A 12,883-nucleotide genomic window follows, 5' to 3' on the forward strand; every position below is an offset into this window, starting at 1 on the left:
CTCTATGCATACAAGCTAGAAAACTGAAAAGAAATTGATAAATGCTTGGAAACATATAACATCCCAAGATTGAACAAGGAAGAGACTAAATCCTTGAACAGACCAGTAATGAGTCCCAAAATTGAATCAGTAGTCAAAAGTCTATTAATCAGAAAGAGCCCAAGACCAGATGAATTCACAGCCAAATTCTACCAGATATATAACAAAGAGCTGGTCCCATTCCTACTGAAACTATTCTAAAAAATTGAGGAGGAGGGACTCCTCCCTAAGTCATTCTATGAGGCTAACATCATCCTGATACCAGAAACTGGCAGAGATACAACAACAAAAAAAGAAGACTCCAAGACAATATCCTCAGTGAACATCAATGCAAAAATCCTCAACAAAATGCTCGCAAACCGAATCCAGGAGCACATCTAAAAGCTAATCCGCCATGATCAAGGAGGCTTTACACCTGGGATGCAAGGTTGGTTCAACATACACAAATCAATAAATTTGATTCACCACATAAACAGAACTAAAAAAGAACACACACATAATCACCTCAATAAATGCACAAAAGGCTTTTGATAAAATTCACATTCATGTTAAAAAACTTCACCAAACCAGGGATTGAAGGAACATACTTCAAAATAGTAAGAGCCATCTATGAGAAACCCACAGCCAACATCATATTGAAAGGGCAAAAACTGTAAACATTCCTCTTGAAAACCGGCACAAGACAAAGATGCCCTCTCTCACCACTCCTACTCAACGTAGTACTGGAAGTCTTAACCAGAGCAATCAGGCAAGAGAAAGAAATAAAAGACATCCAAATAGGAGGAGAGCAAGTCAAACTATTCCTATTTGCAGATGACATGATTCTATATCTAGAAAACCCCATAGTCTGCCGAGAAGCTTCTTGTTTTGATACACAACTTCAGAAAAGTTTCAGTATACAAAATCAATGTACAAAAATCAGTAGTATTCCCATACATCAACAACATCCAAGCTGAGAACCAAATCAAAAATGCCACTCCATCCACAATAGCCACAACAAGAATAAAATACCTAGGAATACAGCTAATCATGAAGGTGAAAGACCTCTTCAATGAGAATTACAAAACACTGCACAAAAAGAAATCAGAGATAGAAAATCATGCTTATAGATAGAAAGAATCAACATCAATAAAATGGCAATACTGGCCAAAGCAATTTACAGATCCAATATTATTCCTATGAAATACCTATGACATTCTTTAAATAGTTAGAAAAAAAAGTTTTACAATTAATATGGAACCAAAAAAAGCCTAAATAGCCAAGAAAATCCTAATCAAAAACAAAAAAGCTGGAGGCATTACATTACCTGACTTCAAAATATACTATAAGGGTATAGTAACCAAAACAGCATGGCACTGGTACAGAAACAGACACATAGACAAATGGAACAGAATAGAGAACCTAGAAATAAGGTCACACAACTACAATCATCTGGTCTTTGACAAACCTGACAAAAACAAGCAATGGGGAAAGGACTTCCTATTCAATAAATGGTGCTGGGATAACTGGCTAGTCATATGCAGAAGACTGAAACTGGACCCTTACTTACAATATATACAAAAATGAGTTCAAGATGGACTAAAGCCTTAAATCTAAAAATCAAAAACTATAAAAACTCTGGAAGATAACCTAGTAAATGCTATTCTGAACATAGGACCTGGCAAAGAGTTCATGACAAAGATGCCAAAAGCAATTGCAACAAAAGCAAAAATTGACAAATGGGACATAACTAAATTAAAGAGCTTCTGCACAGCAAAAGAAACTATCAATAGAGTAAACAGACAACCACAGGATGGAGAAAATTTTTGCAAACTATGCATTGGATAAAGGTTTAATATCCAGAACCTACAAGGAACTTAAATTTACAAGAAAAGAACAAAAAACTCCATCAAAAAGTTGGCAAAGACATGAACAGACACTTTTCAAAAGAAAACATACATGTGGCCAAAATGCTCAACATCACTAATCACTAGAGAAATGCAAATCAAAACTGCAGTGAGATACCATCGCACATGAGCCAGAATGGTTATTGTTAAGTCAAACAATAACAGATTCTGGCGAGGTTGTGGAGAAAAGGGAATGCTTATGCACTGCTGGTGGGAATGTAAATTAGTTCAACCATGTTGGGAAGCTGTTTGGCAATTTCTCAAAGAACTTAAACAGAATCACCATTTGATCCAGCAATCGCATTACTGGGTATATACCCAAAGTAATATAAATAGTTCTGCATAAAAACACATCCACGTGTATGTTCATCTCAACACTACTAACAATTGTAAAGACATGGAACCAACCTAAATGCCCATCAATGGTAGCCTGGATAAAGAAAATATGGTATATATACACCATGGAATACTATGTTGCCAATAAAAGAGAATCAGATCATATCCTTTGCAGCAACATGGGTGCAGCTGGAGGCCATTATCCTACGCAAACTAACACAGGAACAGAAAACCAAATACCTTGTGTTTTCAGCTATAAGTGAGAGCTAATCATTAAGTACATAAGGACACAAAGAAGGGAACAACAGACACAGGAGCTTACTTGAGGGTGGACGATAGGAGGAGGGTAAGGATTGAAAAACCACCTGTTGAATACTGTACTTATTACCTGGGTGACAAAATAATGTGTACACCTAACCCCCACGACATTCCATTTACCTACATAGTAAACCTGCACATATACCTCTGAACCTAATTAATATACATATATACATATATATATTAAATTATACTTTAAGTTCTGGGATACATGTGCAGAATGTGCAGGTTACATAGGTATGTATGTGCCATGATGGTTTGTTATACCCATTAACCTGTCATCTGCATTAGGTATTTCTCCTAATGCTATCCCTCCCTTTTCCCCCTACCTCCTGACAGGCCCCTCTGTGTGATGTGCCCCTCCCTGTGTCCATGTGTTCTCATTGTTCACCTTCCACTTATGAGTGAGAATATGTGGTCTTTGGTTTTCTGTTCCTGTGTTAGTTTGCTGAGAATGATGGTTTCCAGCTTCATCCATGTCCCTGCAAAGGACATGAACTCATTTTTTATGCCTGTATAGTATTTCATGTTGTATATGTGACACATTTTCTTTATCCAGTCTATCACTGAAGGGCATTTGGGTTGGTTCCAAGTCTTTGCTATTGTAAATAGTGCTGCAATAAACATACATATGCATGTGTCTTTATAGTACAATGATTTATATTTCTATAGTACAATGATTTATAACACCCAGTAATGGGGTTGCTGGCTCAAATGGTGTTTCTGGTTCTAGATCCTTGAGGAATCACCACAGTGTCTTCCACAATGTTTGAACTAATTTACACTCCCACCAACAGTGTAAGTGCTCCTATTTCTCAACATCCTCTCCAGCATCTGTTGTTTCCTGACTTATTAAAATATCTATAAAAGGAAAAAAAGAATTTAAAAAATGTGATTTGCAAAGAGAGACTAATGTGTAGGCTGCCTTGTTTGTAGTGGTAAATCATTTCAGAGAGAAGGCTAAAGGGATGATAGGCATTTTAAAAGAAGCAATAACATCTTAATTTAGTAGATAAATGTAAGACATTGAAAGTTTATTTTCCTCCTACATTGAATAAAGTGAGTAGGTGTCTATATTTCTGCCTCCATAGATTTTTTTAAGCAACATTCTAATTGTTTTTAAAGATTGTTTGTCATGTTTCTATATCATTCTTGATATTTCTCGATTCTGAAAACCTAAAGGTATTCCTTCCTCTTCCCATTTGTGTGCACTCTTTCTCTATATAAGAAACTTTGACTTTTCTCATAATTCATTACATACTTCTGGCCTAATTTACAGTAAATGTAAGTTTTCTCAATGCAGAGTCAATTTCCAATGACTTCATTCCCGAAACCTTTGCTACTGTCTTTTCCATGGAGTCTATACTCAGTATTTAATGAATTAAATTGAAAACTAAATACTAAACTCTAGATTTTATTGCATATCACCTTTCTCCCTCCTCCACACTCCCTTTGATAGGAACAGGATAGCAGGTGCTCAGAAATACTTTGGTTTCTCAATACAGTGTAGGCATCTATTTTGACATTCTATAGAATGGCAAGGTCATTCAATCAATGGTTATCTGAATATCCTCTCATCTGCAATTCTCTGGGCATAGGGGAGGAGAGAAGAGGGATGTAGAGAGAATATTTCACTGTTCTATTGTTATAAAAACAATCTAATTTAGGTTCTCCCTTATTAAAGCCCTGATTAAAAATAATAGTAAAATAAATCATATATGACTCATTTTTAATTATTCTGTACTATAATAGAAGTGTTCTTGTTATTTGCAAATCTATAAATGTCAGTAAATTAAATGATAAATTCTGAGAAAAATCCCATCTAATTACATCTAGATAAGTTGACTTAGTGCTGAAGTGACTACTTAGGAGTGTCAGTGGCATCCTTTCTATAAGTTATGCCTATAACAGATTATATTCTATTTTTTTTTTTGCATAGGAAAAAGTTCTTCATAGTCACCGTGGTAATGACTACTACAGGAAATGTGTGGCAGTTTAAAATGACGCTTTAAGTAGATTTAATACCTATTCTCTATTTTCTCTTGATTTTTCTGCTGCCCCACTACATTATTTTTTCTGCTAGGAAATGTGAATGGCATCTATAAAATTTTAAGAGGACACACTTCAGAACCAAGTGTTTCTGGCTTTATAACAAAGCAAATGATATGTGAACTTGAAATCATTAGAAGTTTTGCTCTTGTGAAAAAGTTCAATAAAATACACAATATTGATAACTGACCCAAAATGCCTTTAATATTTTCTATTTATATGCTTTCATGTTAAAATATAGCTAATTTTTTTTTACTTTTGGCTCAAATATATTATTCATGAAGGCTTCTTTTGAAGAGACAATTAGTATAATCAAATATCCCATGTCCTCTCTTACATTTCCCAGCTTTCCTGGTAGTGATTCTGAAGTCATGTGACTTGTCCTGTTCAAGGGACTGTATAGTTGGATACTTGTCATTTGCAGGTTTATAACTATTAAGTGCTGTTGAACTTCTTTCATTTCTGCTTTGTTGTGACAATTTATACTAATTGTAAAAGATGATGTTAGGAGAAGAGGGAGGAGGGCCAGCTAAACTACAATCAGAAAGATAACACTTGATCGTAGTAACACACTGAGTTTCAAGGCTTTGTCTGTTTTGACACTTAGCCTTATTTATCTTAAATAACATCCATTCCCTGATTACTTTCAATGGACAGCCCCACTTTCCAGTTCATTCTATCACCCTTTTCTGTTTGATTTCCTCCTTAGCACTTGTTACCATGTAACATACTATAAATATCACTTTATTTTCTATAACCTTCAACTAGATGAAAAGCTCCGTAAAGCAAGAATGCATTTTTGTTTCAGTTTAGTTTACTGCTATATCCGTAACAACTTGGGCTGTAACTGGAACACAGTAGATGCTTCACAATTTTGCTACTTGAGGAAGTTACATAATTGCTTAGCCTCAATTATCCTTCTTATCATATAGTCAAGAAGATAAATGAGAACATGTATAAATCTTCTAGTTTCATATGTAGTTTACATTTAAAACATTTAATGAATGAATGTTTTAAGAAAACATCACCACCTGGTTATCAGATAAGCTCTACCATGAATTTTCTCAAGACGATCTTAAAATAAATTTTGAGCTATACACCATAACATGTTTATCCAATAAGGATTCACACTTTTTATTTCCATCACTGTCCTTTGCAATTTATCAAGATACGATGCACACATGCATAAAAACACACATTTTTATACACACAAACATAAGCACACACATAGGTGCATGTTTGCATGTGTGTACAGTGTACATATGTATGTACCTGTGTATATGTATTTACATTTGTATAGGTGTGTCTATGTATATATGTGTGGATATACATTTATATGAGATAAATCTTATTTTTCTAGTTATCATCTAATAAATCTGCAGTTTCAATTCTCAATGCTGTGGGAGGGCAAAGAAATGTAAATGTATGCTGAATAAACATCTGCTTTTCTCGAGGATAAATGTGAAGGGCAAAAAAGGTAGAGAAAAAGTAGATAATGTGACAGTTACTGCTCTGAGTATACAATGTGTATACTCTAAAGTTGTCTTTGTTCATTTGACATATCAAATGCAGGCAACATTTTGCCACTCTTCTAGCAGATGTCACTGCCTATCAAAAGATTTTTTTGAAGGGTGACTCAACCTAAAAAGAAAATCAAAGTAATTCAACATTATCTGCAGTAACACCTAAAACTCATTCCTTTCTGCTAAAATACTCCCTTGAAGATATTTTTTCATCCCAGAATGTTTCTCTCATACTAAACACTAATATCAGTAATAGATTTTAACAAAAATTTAATTCATAATAAGGGAAAATATGGAAAGAAGGCAAAATAAAATTATTAACCAGCACTATGCTTGAAGACATTCTGAACATGTCAGAACAGAAATAAACTTTCTAAATTTACTCAGAAAAGAAACAACTATACAGATACAGAAATATATTTTATTTCTGACTTTTAATATATTTTACCTGTTTGAAGAGAAAAACTTCCACAGAGAATGGAACTAAAGTAAACATTTCTGAATCATACATTTTATTGTGTGAAATGTCCTTCGTTTTCACATTGTTATTTACAGTTTATTTCAGAAGATAAGAAGTTACTGCATCTTAACTTTCACTTAACCATGAGTGAAGGAAGTGAGAAGAGAAAATAATAGAAATAAATGAAAAATATATAAATGAAGAAAGAGATTGTCAGGTGTACACTCAATAGAGCTATATGGGTAGAGAGGTTTCAAGGGATCAGAGACCTACATATGAGTATTAATACTCATGGTAATTATATCTTCTACTAATGTTTTAAAGGCCTCACTGTTACACACAGTGAAAGTCATGAAGAATGAGATTTCACTAAAGTTTTATAGAATTCCAAATAATAACTTTCCCTACATAGTCCCTTTACTGTGAGGCAATGGAAAACTGAGAACCAAAACCCTCAGATGACTGATTTTTATAAGGGCCATTGCCGTATTCTGTTTTACCTGCTGAGTGTTTGAGTGCTTTCAAAGGCAATATAATACCAGAAATGAAGCACCGAGCCAGCCTAAAGCATCCACATGCCCTAGATTTTCTGTGAAAAAAATTGCAGTGCCGGATTCCTGCTTTAGACAATATTCCCTGTCTTGTCATAAATAAGCCCAAAATATCAGATTTCAAAATTCACAGATAAACTTTAGTCCTCATAAAAAAAATAAAGTTGGGAAAGAAAGATTGAAAGTACACTAAGGTAAATCCTTAGGAATTTTCATGTGCCTTTAAAAATAAAACATGTTAAGTCAGTCTGCAGAATAAAGAAAATACAAATGACATCTTATTGGGCTTCTTTTCATACTTGTTTCAATGACAGTTTTATTCTTCTTTATTGATGTGCTGAGGATGCTTACAAGCTTTTCTACTCTCATTTGGAACATGGTTATTAAAATTTAAACATATTGCTTCTAAATACATTTTCCTTTCTGCCAACTTGGCAGTATTTACCCCAATTTTATTTTCCACCTCTTTCTTGCATATTTGGTGGACTCACTTCACTTTCAGCGATTCTCATAGGTTTCTATTCATTAAAATAAGCACTTCAATGAATGATACAAAATGTTAGTGTTGAGGGAAGGCAGAGAAGTGGAACTAGAAGAAGAAACAGCAAGATCCATCACTTTTAGTGATATGAAAAATGATATGATGACAATTCTTTTATTTGTCTATTCTGAACAACCCGCTATTAAACTAGGCTCCATTTGGAATACATAAAGTTAAAAATAGTATACAGAAGTAAATTTTATATATTCTACAATTCGCATAATGGAAATTTATTTTGGTGCATCATTAATGTATTGTCTAGTGACAACATATCTAACTCATGCAGAGAAGATGAAGGAAAGAAGAGAGAGAGAGAGAAATGGAGAGAGTGAAGAGGGAAGGAGAAAATGAGGAAGAGAGAAAACAAATTGCATAGTGCTGTCACACTCACCATTCCCCTATGTACCTCTCTTTCCTCAAGGAACCAAGAGAAAAGATCTGTAGTTTCTTTTGGAATTTCAGCACCTGATCCCTTTCTTCCACAGTGTCCGTCTATGAATGTGACCTCCTTGTCATTCAATAATTTACAGTAGTTTAAGAATTTTCAATAATAATTTAAGCTGCACTGGCTTTCCATGTTACACTCGAACTTTGGAATCAAATTCCTACTTAAAGTCTGACTCCAGGGTACTTTCTAATCTTAAAGAATATAAATAAGAATTGTAACGATAAAATAGATGGATATCATTGAATTGTTAATTGCCTACTAGTACTACAGTGTAATATTGCAAATTTCAAATGTGTAAATGAGACAAATGAAACCAGGCTCAAGTAATTTTTATGATGATGGAATAAGATAACATACATTAAGTCCCTGGTGCAGGGCGTGACTCATAACATGAAAACAAAAATCTTGAGTTAATATGATTATCTGCAGGTTTGATATTTATTTTTCTCTTGCCTAGAGCAGCATTAAATCTTTACATAAGTTTAGAAAGTTTGCATAATATGAAAAAGCTACCTAAGCAGGTTACATCTTTAAAGTTCATTTGCCAAAAACTTTTATAGAAGTGAGAAAAACATTTCATAAAATATTACCAGTTGTTATGACTCATATTAATTGAAAGTCTACTATGTTTTAGATTTGGTAATAAGAGCTTTACTTGTCATTTTGTTTAATCTTCATAGTAACTATGGAAATAAATAATTATTTTCATTTTACAGATGAAGCTTCTGAGGTGCAGAGAGCTATAGTAACACATCTAAGGTTAAGTGGCAACTGATGTATGTTATGATGCTGTTATGACTCACATTAATTGAAGGTCTACTATGTTTTAGACTCTGTAATAAGAGATTTATATGTCATTTTGTTTAATCTTCACAGTAACCGTGGAAATACATAATTATTGTTATTTTATAGATGAAGCTTCTGAGGTGCAGAGAGCTATAGTAACACATCTAAAGTTAAGTGAAAACTAATGTATGTCTGACTTTAAAACCAGTGTTTTGTTTACAGTTAGCCTACACTAGTTGATGATATATATTGTAGAGCACATAGCGATTATGCATCATCTTAGGGTTAGTGACAGTGTTTCCTGGTATACACTATCTATATTATTGTTGTAATGAAGTGCTTTTTATACACTGAAAATAGAATATGTCAGCATTGTTGAAACATGGCTTCCATTTTGTAATTACCACAGTGACCCATTTGGAATTTAACGGATATTTTCCTATAAAGAGCAAAGTATGCCTGATCAAGTAATAAAAATCTCTGATAACAATTCTCATACCCATTTCAAGGAATATACATATATATGTATATAGACATATATGTGTAGACACCTATACATATATGTCTATATATGTATACACAATATGTATAGGTGTATATGTCTATGTCTACACACATATGTCTATATACACATATATACGTATATATACAAGTACATATACGTATATATGTATATACACACATTTGTGTTTTTTTGCATTTTTTTGCACTTCTGCATTATCACCAAAACTGGTTTGATTAGTGAAAACTAGTCAAACACAGAGTCAAATAAATGACCATGAATATTATACCTTCCTTAAATAATACATGTGTTTAAAAAAAACTATAATTTTTCTTACCCTGGAAGTTACTATAAATTGTCTATTCCACTGAAACCAAAGATATCTGATGTTTGAGGCACTAGTGATTTCCCATTTTTTCCAGTTTTTCTCCTTTCAGAACCATAATGGATATAAACTCACCCAATTCAGATTAGTTGAGATTGCATTATTTTTTTGACCAATGCAAGTGAAATTTATATCATTCTTGATCTTTGTGAGATCAAATGAATAACATAAGTATCAAATGAATCATACATTTAATTGTAAGTACCAAATGAATAACATGTCAATTCTGAAGAGCATTCCTGAGCCTTCATATGGAGAATAGTTGCCTTGGATTGTTACCAAGAGCCACACATACTTGATGTAAGGAAGGAAAAACACGATTTTTGAGTCACTAAAATTTTTTGTTTGTTTAAAATTTTTAAATAAGTAAATGATACACTTGACGTAAAAGGACACTGCATCAGCACAGAGAAGTGAATTTCACTATTATGTAGGAAGTAAACATTTTCAATAAAATATTTACCAGTGACAAAAATTAGTGTGTATAATTATATTTCCATACAGATAATAATTGATTACAGTTATTTCACAAGTCACATTCCATATTCAGGCCAAAATATTGCAAATATCTTAAATATTATACCTAGCAGTTATCTAACTATGTGAATCATATTTTCTTTACATGTTTTTCTTTGCATATTCTTTACAGTTTTCTTATTTCCTCTCACATCCTTAGAATTTTTAAAAAATTATTTTTACTTTCAAATTTTAAATTTGCTGTCAAAAATTCTCTCAGGTGTAGTATATAAAGATTTAAAATCAAGAGAGACCATATTCTATGACACATATGTATGTGTGTATATACATATATATTTTTTATATACTGCATGTATATTATATATACATAAATGTGTAAATTATATAAAATATAATACATACATGCAAATTATATAAAATATGTATGTAAATTATTTTCCAAAGGAAAACCCTGATAAGATTTTTGTTATTAATTACGTTATGGTAAAAAAATAACACTAACAGAAAACAAACATTTATACAAGATAAATTTTCAACAACTAGCTATGTCCATATAAACACTACCACCATAATTTACAAAAAGTAAATCAAAAGAGACAATGGTAAAATAAAAGAAAGTACAGTGCTTTTTGGATTCTGAACAATCAGAATTTTGTGTATTTAAAAGTCATTGTATGTTAGCAAATGACTAACATTTTCTTTTTCAACTTTTAAGTTTGAGGTACACGTACTGGTATGTTATATAGGTAAACTCGTATCATGGGGGTTTGTTGTACAGATTATTTCGTGACTCAGGTATTCAGCCTTGTACCTATTAGTTATTTTTCCTGATCCTCCCCTCCTCCTACCCTCTACCTTCCAGTAGGTCCTACTGTCTGTTGTGTCTGTTGTTCCCCTCTATGTGTCCATGTGTTCTCATCATTTAGCTCCCACATACAAGTGAGAACATGTGGTATTTGGTTTTCCATTCCTGCTTTTCTTTGCTAAGGATAATGGGCTCCAGCTCCATTTCCCTGCAAATGACATAATATTTTTTATGGCTGCATAGTATCCCATGCTGTGTATATACCATATTTTCTTTATCCAGTCTACTATTGATGGACATTAGGTTGATTCTATGTTTTCGCTATTGTGAATAGTGCTGCAATGAACATATGCATGATCTTTATGATATAAGGATTTATATCCCTTTGGGTATCTACCCAGGAATAGAATTGCTGGGTCAAACGTTAGTCCTTTTTCACCTCTTTGAGGAATTGCACGCTGCTTTCCACAATGATCAAACTAATGTACACTTCTACTAACAATATATAAATGTTTCTTTTTCTTTACAACCTCATCAGTGCCTGTTATTTTTTTGAACTTTTTAATAATAGCCATTCTGACTGGTGTCAGATGGTATCTCATTAGGGTTTTGTGTGTTTCTTTAATAATCAGTAATGTTAAGCTTTTTTATATGTTTGATGGCCACTTGTATGTCTTCTTTTGTAAAGTGTCCATGTCCATGTTCTTTGCCCACTTTTTAATGCTTTTTTTCTTATAAATTTGTTTAAGTTTCTCATAGATTCAGGATATTTTTCAGATGCATAGTTGGCAAAAATTATCTCCCATTCTGTGGGTTGTCTGTTGATTTTGCATCCTGAAAATTTGCTGAAGTTGTTTGTCAGCTTACAGAGCTTTTGGGCCAAGACTATGGAGTTTCAACATACAGGATAACGGTGTCTGCAAAGAGGGATCGTTTGACTTCCTCTCTTCCTATTTAAATGCCCTTCATTTCTTTCTCTTGCCTGACTGCTCTGGCCAGGACTTCCAATACTGTGTTGAATAGGAATGGTGACAGAGGGCATACTTTTCTGTGCCAGTCTTCAAGGGAAATGCTTCCAGCTTTTGCCCATTCAGTATGATGTTGATTGTTGGTTTCTCATAGATGGCTCTTATTATTCTGAGGTATGTTCCTTCAACACCTCATCTATTGAGAGTTTTTAAGCATGAAGGGGTGTTGAATTTTATCAAAAGCATTTTCTGCATCTATTGAGATAATCATGTGGTTTTTGTCTTTAGTTCTGTTTATGTGATGAATCACATTTATTGATTTATATGTGATGAACCAACTTTGTATCCCAAGGGTAAAGTACACTTGATTTTGGAGGATATGCGTTTTGATGTGCTCCTGAATTTGGCTTGCCAGTGTTTTGTTGAGGATTTTTGATTTGTTCACTAAAGTTACTGGCTTCAAGTTTTCTTTTTTGTCATGTTTCTGCCAGGTTTTGTTATCAGGATGATGCTAGCTTCATAGAATGAGTTAGAGAGGAGTCCTTTCTCCTCAATCTTTTGGAATAGTTTCTCTAGAAAATGGTATCAGCTTTACTTTGTACATCTGATAGAATTCAGCTGTGAATCTGTGTGGTCCTGGACTTTTTCTGGTTGGTAAGCTATTTATTACTGATTCAATTTTGGAATTTGCTATTGGTCTGTTCAGGGATTCAATCTCATTCTGGCTCAGTCATGAGAGAGTATATGTATCCAGGAATTTATTCATTTATTCTAAATTTTTTGGTTTGTGTGCACAGAAGTGTTCATAG

The sequence above is a fragment of the Rhinopithecus roxellana genome, chromosome 7 (assembly GCF_007565055.1).
Source record: "Rhinopithecus roxellana isolate Shanxi Qingling chromosome 7, ASM756505v1, whole genome shotgun sequence".
NCBI lineage: Eukaryota > Metazoa > Chordata > Mammalia > Primates > Cercopithecidae > Rhinopithecus > Rhinopithecus roxellana.